Source organism: Typopeltis vanoorti, chromosome 22 (assembly GCF_054136105.1).
Source record: "Typopeltis vanoorti isolate ZY-2024b chromosome 22, IOZ_Tvanoo_1.0, whole genome shotgun sequence".
In the NCBI taxonomy this organism is placed as follows: domain Eukaryota; kingdom Metazoa; phylum Arthropoda; class Arachnida; order Uropygi; family Thelyphonidae; genus Typopeltis; species Typopeltis vanoorti.
The window spans coordinates 54501649-54517414 of NC_143570.1; positions in this window are offsets into that span (position 1 = coordinate 54501649).

Here is a 15766-nt window from a genome sequence, read left to right on the forward strand (position 1 = left end):
ACTTACCGTAATCTTTTTGATGGTGTAGCCAGGGTTTTTTGAAATACTGCTGTATTATACAGTTATCGTTATGGTATATTATTATAATGAGATATCCTCTTCCATCTTGAGATGAGACCGACTAATTCCGGACTGCATTAGATGCTTCTAACTAGCAATTGATCAATGCGGATATATGCAGCCCAAGAACCACCTAATAGATCCTGCAAAACAAAATAATCAGAAACCGCATAACTCCTGGAGCTAAACTGCAGAAATTTAGTTTAAATGTTCACGAGTTACAAAAATAATTCGAAAAGATGCATAGATATCTTTTTGGCAAAGGCATCTTTGTATCTTTTCAATACCGGCAAAGATATTTGCAATTTTTCTTCAGACAGTGTATAAAGGAAGTCTGAACGGTGGTATTTCGCAACAAGCGGTGATATAGGTATCACTCGACAAGTCGTACCTATTTTTTTTTTCATTTTAAAATGTAGAAATGCCTTGGATTAAGTAAAATGTAATAAGCTATAAATCACTTAACGTGTTACCTTCTAGAATTTACCTTTCATTTATAACGTTACTGATTTCGAATGCAGTACGTTGAAATTCATAACCATTATCTGCATTGTGCTGAGTTACCATACGCGTTTAAAAATAATGAGGTTTAGGGTGGTCAATGCCTTTCTAAGGTCTAAACACAAACGAAGATTAAGCTTTCAGACGCGCACGCATACATAATAAATTTATTCAGTAAACAAGTAAATACCGAATCTATATAAATGAATGCTTGTTTGTTTGTCCGCTATACAAATTTGAAAGGCTGGATCTACGGCTACTAAATTTTGCATTGAATTTTGCATAACACTGAATGCAAATAAAGCTTTTAATCAGAGAAACTACGTTTAAATGCCAAATTCAAACACCGTTTAGTTTTCATTTTGCTCCCAATGTATCGTAAAATCGGTTAGTTAGAGAATCACATTTTTGACACGAGATGCATGGCATATTGAATTTAAAAAGTGACTCGGTTCTTTATGTGTTATACGAGGAGATAAGCCATCATATATATATAGAAAGTTTTTTACCTTGGGTATAAGATACTTTAAAGATACCAAGCTATTTTAAACCTGGTTTAATCCATTTCCCAAGTAAGCAAATAGACAAGTCAGTGAAGTAGTGCAAGTCTGGGTGACCTGCAAGTAGTGCAAGTCTTAGGCAACTCGTGGTAACGTTTAACGTATATTATACCCAAGATAAAAAAAACTTTCTACATCTATCTCTCATCCTGAGATTTTTATTTAATAAGGTAAAAGCACCTTATGGTAACTTGTTTTGGTAAAATATTTATAAGTTCTGTATTACTTAAACCTTGGTATTTCTAAGCCTGGCTCCCACTGATGAGACCTCAATAAAGGTCGAAACCGGACTGGGTAGTGGCCCCTTGCCTTTAATACATAGCATCATACATCTCCTTGAGGAGATGTGCTTTGCATTAAGGGTAAATATTAAGAATAGTGATCAGATCTTATTCCACCTTTACCACGAGTTGCCTAAGACTTGCACTACTTGCGGGTCACCCAGACTTGCACTACTTGCAGGCGCAAACTTGACTTACTTGTCTATTTGCTTACTTGGGAAATGGATTAAACCAGGTTTAAAATAGCTTGGTATCTTTAACGTGTATATATATCGTTTTAAATACGCTTATATAATAGTTATACTAGTTATTCGTGAGTCATTTTTGGTATTTGCGTGCTCATAAATCACCAATAATAGCAATACATTTTATTAATGACTGCGTGTAAGTTTTCTTCTCGCATCATATTCCTTGTCACACATTCTCGACTTGAAGCAGTTTCAAAATGGTCTGTGCTCCAGCTCCAGCAAGGCATGTTTCTTTTCTTCTCCTGTGTTTGCCGAGATAGCAAAAACGTGATAAAAAGATTTCAGCATTCTGAACAAAGTTTCTTTCGGCATGTTATAAGATAAAATGTCATTCTTGTAAAATCGAAAGGTGTACACATCATTTTAACCACACATACTCTCTCTCTGTGTAAACAAAGTAGATAAGGAAGGCGAAGAAATGCTTTTTGCCACAGTCTATCTTTCTAATACTGAAATCGATGATTTTTTTTTTTACTATTGCAAGTTTTAAAGATCGGAATATATTATAAATATTAATTTTAATAACTATTTATTTAATACAATAACTAATCTAAATATTATCTGAATGGTAATTTATATTACTTACCTAAATTTGCTAATTATATGATTAATTAAGAATTAAGGATGTTGGCTATAACTATTTAATCAATTTCTTGGGATGCTACTGGCAGCATACTCTGCTCCAGGGTTTCTCAAATAGTGTTCCGCGGAAAGTGAATAAGTGTTCCGTGAAAAATTATCAAAATTAATATTTATATGAGCCTGGAATGGTTTTAAATGCTCCAACTCGAACTAAGGTGTTCCGTTAAAATTTCAGGATTTGTGAACTTCCGTCGTAGGAAAAATTTGAGAAACGCTGCTCTACTCCATTACAAATGCTATGCGCTGTTAACAACAGCGAGTGTGTGTTTTTCATACATCTCGGAAATTGCTTAATACTAATATTAACTAACTGTTTTAGTAATAGATGGAAGGGCCATAATTCACCATAAAAAATGGTGAATTATGCTGCTAATACAGAAATATTCGCTGCAGCAACTATAGACTAAGAAGTTAGTATGTTAGTTGGGTTCTTCACATTTTTGTCCGTTTCAAAAAAATCACTAAAATTTTCAACTCTTTCCGGTCTATATTTAGACTTGTTAAGCCAGTTAAAAAAAGGTGGTTTCTAACTTTCGTGGAAGGCATTACTATTAAAAATAACATAGGAAATGGAACAGACATTGAGTTCAGTTCAATTCAGTTTTCCCCAATGACGTGTCGCATCAAGAAACCGCTGTGCTAGAGATATGATGAGACCTCTAAGCAGAGGATGTAATGCTTCTGTAACTTTAAGCTTACTTAGAAGGGGATTCCAAATCATGCGAGGGTAATAAAAAGTGCGTGGTGAAAAGGTCTGCATTTCGATCTGAAATCTAAAGTGATGCTACCTACTGCTAGTGTCAGTAACAGGAATGAAACTCAGTTATTATTAACCGAGAAGCACACGTTATGGCAATCGTCACGGAAAAGCAAATAACAAGAACCTCGAAAGTGAATCGTATTTTAAATAATAATAATAATAATAAATAGTATTATACTTTCCTTAGTTTTCTAAAAATTAATGACATGCCACTCTTGTATACGTACATAAAGTAAAAATAACAGAAAGAATATTAGTTGTCTTCGTGACAGTTTTCTTTTAAGTGTTTTTTTTTCTTCATTTATTAGAAACTTTTATAAGCAAATTCCGGCGAAATTTTTTCCATTTCTGTTCGCTTCAATAAGAAATGCGCTCCTGTAGCTCAGGACGAACGAGAGATCCTTCGTTTGGAAAGGCTAAAATGTTCGAATCCCGTTCAGGGTTCTAATAATATTTATAACGGCATTCAATTAAACATGAATCAGTCGATCACACGGATATCGTGGTAAAAATAAAAACTCTAGGTAAATCGAGTTGCTTAAATCTTTCAAATCAGCGAAACTGGCCATAGTGGGTACCAGTGGCGGCTTGTACATAAGCACAGCGACAGTGCAGCACCCCCAAGAAAAAACGAAAAAAATTACATTTTGTTTGTGTTTATAAATAAAACCAATGCTTACAACATTATATAAATGCAATACAACATGTTAAAGGTTACAACTTATGTTTTGACATTGACTGAATAGTTAATAATTGGAATTGTTCGATAACGCTTAGATCACGAAACAAATGCACTGCGATCTAACTCATTGTCGGAATTATCACGTTCAGTCAGTTTCGGCTAGACTCGCCGATATTCGTTTGCACTTGTCATTGCATGCAACAAGTGAATCTGACACTGCTCAATGAGCAGTGTCGCTACAGATAACTTGTATGCTTGCGCGCGCTATTTCTGTGTACGAAATTTTTATTATTGGTGTGTGTTCGTAGTGAGGGTGAAAGTATTTTTAATAAAGCAATTTTAATATGTAAATTTATTTATTAATAAATCGATTACTGATTAGGAAAAAATGAATTATTTTTTCTTATTTGTATATGCAGCACCCCCACTTAAAATTTTCACCGGCCGCCACTGGGTGGTACCCTACTAACAGACCTGATCCACTGATTTTATTGCCTTAGTCTCCTCTCATGTAATTCCAGAAATCTCATTTCACTTACAAAACTGGTGAACAAATGGTGCACTAATCATATTAATTATAAAAATTAGTTAACCAAAAATATTCTCCGAGAAACACAGAGGAAAACTGGAACAAATACTTAAAATATGCGTAATACATATACATACGATGAGCGCATAATCCTTCTAATTCCTCATATTGATAACAGAAATAAGAGAAACAGCCTTGGAGAACTCTTTTAAGACAATAAATAATCAAAAACTGTTTAAAGTGCAACAGAAAATGGGTACGGAAACGATAAAATCATAATTACAGACTGCTTGTCGGAAGAAAAAGACCTGAAAAATTAAACAGATGAGTTATAACGGTCTTTATTCGTAACACATGTATGATATGTAAGGACATTTTTTCAATATTATTGAAAATTATCAGTAACATTCAGTATTGTAATACAGCTTCCAATTCTGCCTTATACAGTGTTCTAATTTGGTTTATGGAATACTGGAAAAATCACACGTCGTAGTTTGTGTCATCAACTCGGTTTTTTTTTTTTTAATAATCAAAGTATAATTTTCTTCTCACCTATTTTCCTAAGTTCAAGTTCAAATATAGTCTATGGTCTTCTCATAGAATAGGAAGCCACACAAATTTTGAGGTTGTCGATGTATGCGGCCATATAACAGTAATCCAACAAATGGATAGTTGTCTTAACGCATGAGATAAGATAACAGGAAGAACAGCGGTATAGAGTATGTTATACCTCCAATGTCTACTAAAATGGGCCAATAAAAGCATGGTTGTTATATTTCTTTTCTAATTTTTATAGATACATCTCATAATACGCAAACGTGTCACTTACAGTTCAGCTCAGCTCAAGTGTTGAGGTTTGTCTGCAAATTATGAAACAAAGATGCTTGGTGTATGTGTATCTCCACAATACTTGGATGTTGCGGAAATACAATATAGCTCAAACAACTTTGTGTTGTACATGAATATAAAACTTGGCATAACATAGTCTAATAATTTTTCATTAAAAAATCATTTTGCTTTAAAAAATTCGTTATAATTAATTTTATCTCGATCAGCGATGTTTTTTCAAGCATATGAAATTCTGGACTCGAGGTTCTTTTTTCTTTTGCATAAATTCCAGAAGACCTGGTAATCTCATATTATCTTATCCTCTCCTATCCTAATTTACGCTCACGCGTAGACCTACACTTTTTACTGTGTAGGCATTCGGAACCGAAATCTTACGGAATAGGTTGATTATTCCTTATTCCTAGAGGTGTCCTATGTCTGTAGAAGCGTGTGTTCACGGGGCCGGTTTGTCTGTTCTGGGGGACGAAAAACCCGAGTTTCCGGGTGAAAAAAAACCCTACCATGTATGAGACCTGCTAACTCACCTTTAATCGAAAAAGACCAGATAAAGGTCCCTCACGTCACTGATGGGAATCGAGCCCAGGTCTTTCCGAGCAAATGGCTTCGTCTATACTGACTGAGCTACGGAGGCTCTCTCATATCATATGACCATAAAAAGCAAGTTTAATTGATTTTACGACCAAAGAAAAACAGTCGGATGAAGGAACAGAACATTACGAGAACGGCCACAGGTTTTATATTTTAAAAAGAACAATCCAGTTAATACTAGCTTCACCACCTGATGATCCACTTCTATTTGAATCCAAAAGATGAGAGTAACCATTGCAAAATGAATAACAAAACGAATGCAAAATCATGAAAAAACAGTGTAGAACTGTGTCTTTAAAAATCAGGCCACGTTCAGCGCAAATAAAAAAAAATATTGCATATGAATACCTATGGAAGCTTTGTGCATCTGAGATGACGACAGACAGTTAAATGTGACACGTGTTAAGTGTAATTTCCGGCAATCGGATTCAGAAGTCTTTTAAGAATCGAAGTGAACTGTGTGCAAATTGCGCTTGCATTTCACGGCTGCATGACCGGAGAGAGATCACGTGATATTAATACCCTTCACGTGCTCTTGTTAGTAATATCGTTATACAGATTTCACACCCTCTTCCGCTCTCTTCCAACTGCGACGTGTCATTTTCTTCATGCCATTCGCATCCTTTGCCAGCCGATAACGACTTGGTCATAATGTCGACGGGTGTGCAGCCAGGAAATCATCACCTTTCCTGCCAGAAGAAAGAGTGAGACAAAAACGCTTGAGAACAAAGACATAACTATAGCTGTCACTTGTAGTAAGGAGCGAGACAGTTAGTAAGTCTTTTATGTGTGCCTGCACAGGAGGAGGAGAACAAAGAAAGAAATCACCGTTGTCAGAGTAAAAGATAAGCTCTCTCGCAGTCAATTCATGAATGAAGATATTGTGTTACTTTGCGGGTTTGAACAGATGCAACAGATAACCAAGTCGAATAGGATCGAATGAATTCTCACAAAGGTAACAGGATAATGCGCATGAAGCTGGATATAATAGAAATCGAACTGCTTTCCGTAAAAGGTAATGCGAATGATGACATTCATACAGCGATAGCCAGTAATGAATATCTCTCGCCGTTACTATAGTTTACCCTTTCAACAAGTCTGAATTATAGTCACAGAAAGAGATTTTTGATAAAGATTCAAATATATTGACGCACCTTTTAAATGATGCAGCATTAAAAACCATCGATTTATCGATAATTGACGGAAATGCGTGACAGCATGGTAAAGATTATTAAAATAAAAAGCAATAATTTCACTTCAAAAAAAATAATCATCCAGTTCCCATCATTCACCGAGAAATATATTCCAGTCAGTCAGTCACACGAAACGTAGAGAATCTGTATGTAGCATATTAGAACCGTGGTCGGGTCAAAGATTAGATAAAAGCCAGGAGATAAAATCCAGACTCTTTTCCCCCTCTTTCAGACTACTTTAATGGCAAGACGGTTAAGTGGCGGTGTCCTGAAAAATTATCAACCAACTAGGATGTCACTTTTTCAAGAAAAACTAATATATTTTCCCGAGTATAAGCGATTACGCCTGCGCGGGAATGAGAATACAAGGTGTATATTACTCAAAACTATTAAAGATAGATACTGCTACTTTATCATTCTTGTAATGCATATGAGACGTATTTTGAATTTTGTTTCTTGCGGTTGCTGTGTTATTCGACATTGTAACACACACACAGTCATTACCATTGGACATACATACATACACAAATTAATAAGAGGCATGCATAATCAAGTTAAACACGTGTACTAAATAAGAATTCAATTAATAAAAAATAAATAAAACATCAATTTGGTTACGGTATGATTAGAATCAAGAAGAGACAACTAAAGCCAATATAGTAAATGTTATTAAAGGAATGTTAAATGAATGTGCTTTCTGTTCGATGAAGAAAAAATGTAAGTATACAGTCAAGCACGATTCTACTTCAGTCCCTTCTCATCACATCATATACATTTTGCTAATTAGGAAAAAAAACAAAACGAAAAAAAACACAACAGCTATGAATACAAACTGAAATTTTTAGAAATTTCCATTTAATTGCGAATATAAATACTAAGCAGTAATGCTAGCGTTTCACATTCTCTGAATAACCAATCCCAACGATGGAAGTTGAGTGCATTTTACCACTACTCCTATGTGAATTAAATACAATTGTCTAAAAATTCTGCGCATACAGTGTTTTCATCCCTTGTTTTTAACCAGAGAAAAAGATGGGAAATAAAAACTTCATGATCACGCCTGTAATCAACTTAACTGTCAGAGTGAGAAAAAAAATCATGAGAAAAATATCTATGGAGGCAATAGTGATATCGAACACTCGACTTTCCACCGTCGGAAACGCCACTGTAATGACGATATCACTGAAACCAATTCGTGGCCTCTGTTACTCTAATATGTGAGTTTCACTAGAACCGAACATAACAGTACTGAAGCTTCTCCGGCGTTTTTCCCGTACGACTTTTCAGCTCTGTTGGGAAGTATTACTTTTCAGAGAGAGCGGAGAAAACTCGGTTATTCTAAAAGTGAGTGTTTTTTAAAAAAAATACAGTACTGCAGAACGCTTTAAAATGTAAAAATATCAGTTGATAAGAAGCATGTGAGAACAAAGTGCTGTCAGTCACTAACCCCTGAATAAGAGGACAACTTTTTCTTTCACAGATCAAGTTCCAAAAATATAAAACTAGATTTTCACTCACTGCTATATCTACAAATGCCTGTCTGTCACCTGGAGAGTGGCACTGAGCCGTAAATGGACCTGACTCAAATACAGCGATATGAATTTAGAGAAAAAAGAACTAGTTATTAGCAATTACTAGAATAATGGGCATCCTAAAAAGTATGTAAGAGGTGCGATTTCTCATGCTGGGAATATCAATTTGCAGAAAAAGAATGCAAAACGTATACAATGCTCATAAGCTTTACAATGAATACACTAAATAAATATATACACTAGTCTAAATAACGTGTGTGTGTGTGTATACACACACTTTAAAAACATATATTCATTTTACAAATATCAGTGGCGTTGCGTGTCCATTTCGGTTGGGTATGCTGTCGTGGCTTATGCAACCTGCACTTCAAAATTCACGTCAGTTTGACCATGTGATTGCATTTTTATCAATGTATGAAAGTTTTAAGGGCGTATAGCAATCCGTGTTCATCTTAATTGGGCTAATACATTAATTGTAGGATAACTTTGAATATTTTAATTTATCAATTAATTGTAATCAAATCTGCGCAGAGTGGGAGACAATGTGTTTGTTTTAAGATACTGTATAAATTACATTAGAAAACAATAATGAATAAGAATGCTATATTTGGTTGGTAGATTTGAATTACTCAAAGGTGTAAAATTTGGAAGAGGAGGACGAGGCTTACCTCCTTTAACTACAGTACTGTTTCCCATTGTAAATATTAGTAAAAAAGTTTGAAATTTATCGAAAATTATATATTAAAAATGTGTCTATATTATATATATAAAAACTTGCCTCCCACGTCAGTTCACACTTCACGCACGCAAAACAGAAACTCAGAAAGCAAAAACAGCAACTCACGACAAATGACATTAAATTGGATTGGTTGACACAATAACCAATCACAGCCTCTGGGAGCTATTGTCTCAGAGCTCACCCTGCCTCGCCTTCTGAGTGGTTTAAAACCACTAGGACGCTAAGAATTTCACCCGCTGCGCAATCTGTACATCTTCTCAAAGGACTCAAAGATGTATGTATTTTGAACGCACACCCGGGCTATTAACACGATTGTGATGCAATGTTTACGCTTCGAAAAGCGTCCTCTTCATTATGCATTAGTCTATTGTGTTTACTTTTAGGAATCACTCGAAGTCTGGAAACAATTAAATTAGACTAAAACTTTTAGGCTAGCATATTACTTACTTACTTACTGTCCTCTTCCGTCGGGGAGGGGTTGAGTCTTCCATGTTTCCACAACAACCTCCAAGAGTCTCGATTTCTTGCGTGGCTGGTGATCTGTCTATATGTTTGTAATCCAGAGTTAACCTTTATTCGTGTGATCAATTTAGTTCTTGGTTTTTCTTTTAATCTTGCATACAGAATAAGGTTGGGTAGTCTTTTTGATGGCATTCTCTCGACATGTCCGTACCACTGAAGTTGTCTTCTTTTGATCTTTTCTATTAATGAGTCTGTATATTTTAGGTCATGTCTTACAGTTTCATTTGTTTTCTTTTCTGTCCATTTTGTTTTATTTATTTATTTTTCTGAGACATTTCGTCTCGAAAGCCTCCAGTTTTCGTATCTCTGTCTTCTTGAGTGTCCAAGTTTCCGAAGCATATAGCACAGTAGGTATTATAAATGAATTATATAATTTTATTTTTAGAGATTTGGAGATTTTATTATTTTTCCAGATTTAATCTAGATTATTAAATGGTGACCAGTAGATATTCTATGTTTAATAGCGGTCATGGTATCTAGGTGTTCTGTTATTACTGTTCCTAAATAGTTGAATTGTTTTACCTCTTCAATTTTTGATAAATTCAAGGAGAAGTTCAGTTTTTCTTCGTTTTTTCCAATTATCAAGATTTTTGTTTTGTCTGTATTTATGGTCATGTTCTATTCTTTAGCCGTATTGTTTAGTTTGGTTATTAGGTTCACCGTTTTTTCTTTTGTCTGCTATCATTATAATGTCATCTGCGTATCTTATGTTATTAAGGTTGGCCCCTTTTCTTCCTTCCAAGGCTTGGTTAACCAAATCCTCTAGGTAGATGTTAAAAAGGTATCGGGAGATGAGACATCCTTGGGCTACTCCTTTACTGACGTTTATTTCATCTGTTGCTATACTACTGAATTTAATTATTGCTTCTGTGAGACTATAATATTTTTCTAAGAGGTTTAGAGTATCTTCATCGATTTGCTTCTGTTTTAATATTCTTAATAAGGTTACTGTTTATTGAGTCGAATGCTTGTTTAAAATCTATAAAACAGTAATAGATATTTTTGTTATGTTCCCAGTATAATTCAGCTAGTCTTTGTATTGTGAAGATCTGATCCAATGTGGAGCGATTCTTTCTGAAGCCTGCCTGTTCTTCACAAAGAATGATCTCATATGTGCTCTTTATTCTGTTCTGTAAGACTCTCGTAAATATTTTGTAAGCATGGCTGAGTAATGTAATTGGTCTGTAGTTTTTACAATTTTTCTTTTCTTGTAAATTGGTATGATAATTCCTGTTCTCCATTCTGGTATTTCTCCTGATTTAATGATTTTGTTGAAAAGTGTGGTAACGAATTTTAAAGTTATTTGCTTTCCTTCTGTTTAGAGTTCTGTTGGAATTTGGTCTATCCCTGGTGCTTTGTCAGGTTTCATTTGCTTTAGAGCATTCTCCACTTCCTATGGAATGATCATTAAGGCGTCATGTCTTGTGTTAGTGTAGGGCTTTGTTATTAGTTAGTTATTGATTTCATTCTTAAAGATTTCTTGGTAGTGTTCCATCAATATTGCTTTTATTGCATTTAGATTTCCTGTTTCCTCGCCCTGATGGTTGATCATTGTTGTGGTGAAAAGTTTTTTGTAATTTCATTAATTGTGTTATGTAATGTTTTTGAGTTATGCTGTTTATATGCCTCATTGCATATTTCTGCTTTTTTGTTTAGCCAGTTTTCTTTATCCTGTCTGCAGAGTTTATCAATTGCGTTTTTGAGTTGTTAGTATTTCGTCTTTTTCCTTCTGAGGTATGTCTCTTTATTTTTGTTTTTAGTTTTCTTTTTTCTTCACATTTTTTCTAAAATTTCAGATGTTATTCATTTATTATTGGGACTTTTATAAATTCCTAAAATTTTTCTTGCTGAGTTTTCCAAAGGTTTTCGGTTTCATCTGTTTGAGTCCTATTTATTTCTTCAATTTTCCTGATGTAGTCTAATTTATTTGGTTATTTTTTAACTTTTCCATGTGGAGTTTATCAATTCTATTTCTTTTATAGTTGACTTTGAATTTTATTCGCATTATTGCAGAGAGGAGTTCATGGTCTGTATCCAGATCTAGGCGTTTGACCGTTCTTATGTTTTTGATTCAGGTTTTCCATTTATTTCTGATTAGGATATAATCTTTACAATTTCATATTTCTCTAGGTGTATCTAAAACTAGGTCTATGGTAAAACATCGTATTTGAGATGACAAGGTTGTTTTCTTTGCAGAAATTCAGCTAGTATATTATGTCTGGTAATTTCGTTTTTTTTTTTAACACCTGTTTTAGAGGACGGAAGCACTCCAGTTTCGAAAAGGAAAAACTCTTCTACTTCCGTGTGAGACCAGCAAACTCGCCTTCAGATGTAAAAAAAGTTTAAAGAAGCTCTTTGCGATTTTGAGTTATACGCAGAATCGAGGGATGTCTGGGGGGAGACTATTGGAGTCAAGAAGAATTATTATTATTAACCTCACAACAGAGGGTCACTTTCTGAGAAATGAAAAATAACACTTTGTATGCGAAGGTTTCTGTGGTTTAGCAGTTCATAAGAAAGATTCTGGTAATTGCACCACATGTTTATTAAGCTAAATGAAAATAAAAAATACAAAAAACAAACCCGACAAGTTTCATAAGTCGTTTGACTTATATCTTCAGAGGTCAAAGGTAACTAACAATTTAAACACAAGAAATGAGAAATTACTCAAAATAATTCATTATATACAGTTGTGGCTGTCTAATTGTTATTAAATTGAATATCCGAATGTAGATTCAGTGCAATGCTAAGTTTGAACACTGCTGGATGCTGCCACGTTCTGTTGTTCACGTTCACATTGTCAGAGGTCTGACTTGGGTATATTTTTTATCAATGCTGACCCAACTTAGTGTAGAATTAGGCTCTGGTTTTTGTTACACTGCGTGGGAAGTCTAAGCATGTTTGCAGCTTCCATAAATTTCCTTATGTAACAATTTTTTTCAATGTAAGACATGTTTGTTTTTTGCCAGAGTACATTATGGCCGGTGAAAGTTGTATAGTATCTAGGCCTGATTTGTGTCCTCTTCTTTTTTGTACGTCTTTTTGGTATTCGTTCTGCGAATTTCCCCTGATCTTCCCGTCTGGCCTACATAGCAGATGCCACGGGAACAATGAATTTTATATACACCTGGATTTTTTAAAGGATGGTGTGGAGGTTTTGGGGAATGTAGAATTCTTGAAATTTTTTCCAGCGGTAGAAAATCAACTTCGATGTTATGTTTGTTTAGTAATTTGGCCATTTTGTCTGTAACATTCTTGATGTATGGAAGCATGATTGCGTTCTTAAAATCTTGCTTTTGTGAGATGCTTGTAGGATGTGTGTTGAGGATTCTTTTCATTGTCTTTGCTTCATAACCATTTTTTTAGGATCTGTGTTAAATATTGAAATTCTTAATTTCTCTGTTTTTCTGTGCTGGAAATATTATAAGCTCTGTCCCTCAAGGTTTTAATTAAACCTATTTTTTGCGAGGGATGGTGTTGTGAGGCCACATTAAGAAATCTTCCTGTGTTGCTGGGTTTTCTATAGATGGAGAATTTTTCTATAAATTTTTCTATAAATTTCAAAATAAACGTAATTTAATAAAAAATTTTAACGTACCACTTAACGGAAAAGAAAAAGAAAGAAAACATTTAGATTACTCCAAAGTAGTAATTAACCTTTCCTCAAGAGTCCTATCAAGAACTGAAAAAAATCTACTTCTGAAAGGTTTCAGCTTCGTTTTAACGCCACGCTATTTACCAAAAATTGACATCATGGCTCAAATAGAGAAAGGAATACAAAATTTGCCTGGTGATACATCAGATCTCATCCATATACAGAGTACAGTATTGCTATTACAAAGCAAATTACCACCAAGGAATCTACCTTACACGGAATACACAGCCCTCAAAGAACTAAAATCAGACAAAAATATCGTTATAATTAAGGCGAATAAAGGGAATGCAACGGTAGTTTTGAACTGAGAGGATTATAACAAAAAAATGAAAACTCTTCTTGAAGATTCTGATACTTATACACCTTTAGACAGAGATCCCACCTGGCGAGCTCACAATAAAACCAATAATCTAATAAAAAAAGATACCTAATTGGACTGAAGAACTAAAAAGAACTCTACAATCAAAACACCCATTAGTTCCAAGAATATACGTGTTCCAAAAATACACAAGATGGGTATTCCTTTAAGACCGATAGTGGATGGAAGAGATTCTCCGACCTCGAATCTGGCGAATCATCTCACCAACATGATTTTACCACACATAGGAAAAACAACATCTTTCATTAAGAAAACAGTGCACATTTTATTGAGAAGGCAAAAGATATATGCATAGGACCACCAGACATCTTAGCAAGTTTGGATGTAATCAACCTGTTTACAAATGTTCCTAGAGATGAAACAGTGAATCTCCTTGAGGACCTCTTCCCACCGGACGTCGTAGAACTTTATAAACACTGCATAAAAAATACTTTTTTCATGTATCAAAATAAATTTTGGGAACAAAAAAAGGACTGGCTATGGGCTCCCCCCACCTCTCCCCAGCTTTAGGAAACCTATATATGGAACATTTTGAAAATAATGCTTTAAACAATTATCACAAAAACCGAAAATTTGGCTACGCTATGTAGACGATATTTTCATCATATGGCCAGGAAAAACAGAGGAACTAACTGCTTACAAAGATTACCTGAATAATATACACAACAACATAACATTTACTTTAGAACAAGAAGAACATAAAAAACTTCCCTTTCTTGATATCCTAATAGAAGTAAATGAAAAAGATAATAAATTATCCTTCTCCATCTATAGAAAACCCACCAACACAGGAAGATTTCTTAATGCGGCCTCACAACACCATCCCTCGCAAAAAAAAAAAAAAAAAAAAAAAATAGGTTTAATTAAAACCTTGAGGGACAGAGCTTATAATATTTCCAGCACAGAAAAACAGAGAAATGAAGAATTTCAATATTTTACACAGATCCTAAAAAACAAAAAAAAATAGTTATGAAGACAATAAAAAGAATCCTCAACACACCTCCTACAAGCATCTCACAAGAGCAAGATTTTAAGAACGCAATCACGCTTCCATACATCAAGAATGTTACAGACAAAATGGCCAAATTACTAAACAAACATAACATCAAAATTGCTTTTCTACCGCTAGAAAAAATTTCAAGATTTCTACATCCCCCAAAACCTCCACACTATCATTTAAAAAAACCAGGTGTATATAAAATTCATTGTTCCTGTGGCATCTGCTATGTAGGCCAGACGGTAATATCAGGGGAAATTCGCATAACGAACACCAAAAAGACGTACAAAAAAGAAGAGGACAAAATCAGGCCTAGATACCATACAACTTTCACCGGCCATAATGTACTCTGGCAAAAAACAAACATGTCTTACATTGAAAAAAAATGTTACATAAGGAAATTTAAGGAAGCTGCAAACATGCTTAGACTTCCCACGCAGTATAACAAAAACCAGGGCCTAATTCTATACCAAGTTGGGTCAGCATTGATAAAAAATATACCCAAGTCGGACCTCGGACAATGTGAACGTGAACAACAGAACGTGGCAGCATCCAGCATTGTTCAAACTTAGCATTGCACTGAATCTACTTTCGGATATTCAATTTAATAACAATTAGACGGCCACAACTGTATATAATGAATTATTTTGAGTAATTTCTCATTTCTTGTGTTTAAATTGTTGGTTACCTTTGACCCCTGAAGATGTAAGTCAAACGACTTACATCTTCAGGGGTCTTTTTTTTTATTCTCATTTAGCTTAATAAACATGTGGTCCAATTACAGGAATCTTTCTTATGAAAAATAACACTGTCTGTTGTTGCACACTTTACATCCCAATTAAACGCTTTCTTTTTTAGAGATTTCTTTAAAAGTCCAAAAAATACAAAATCTAACGCGCAGGCGAAAGACAGACAGATAGGAAAAAGAGAGAGAGAGAGAGAGAGAGAGAGAGAGAAAGAGAAAGTCAATTATATGTTAACATTATTTTCCACAACATCGCTGTGACATGATGGTGTCACCACGTTCCAGAAATTCAATCAACTCTGAT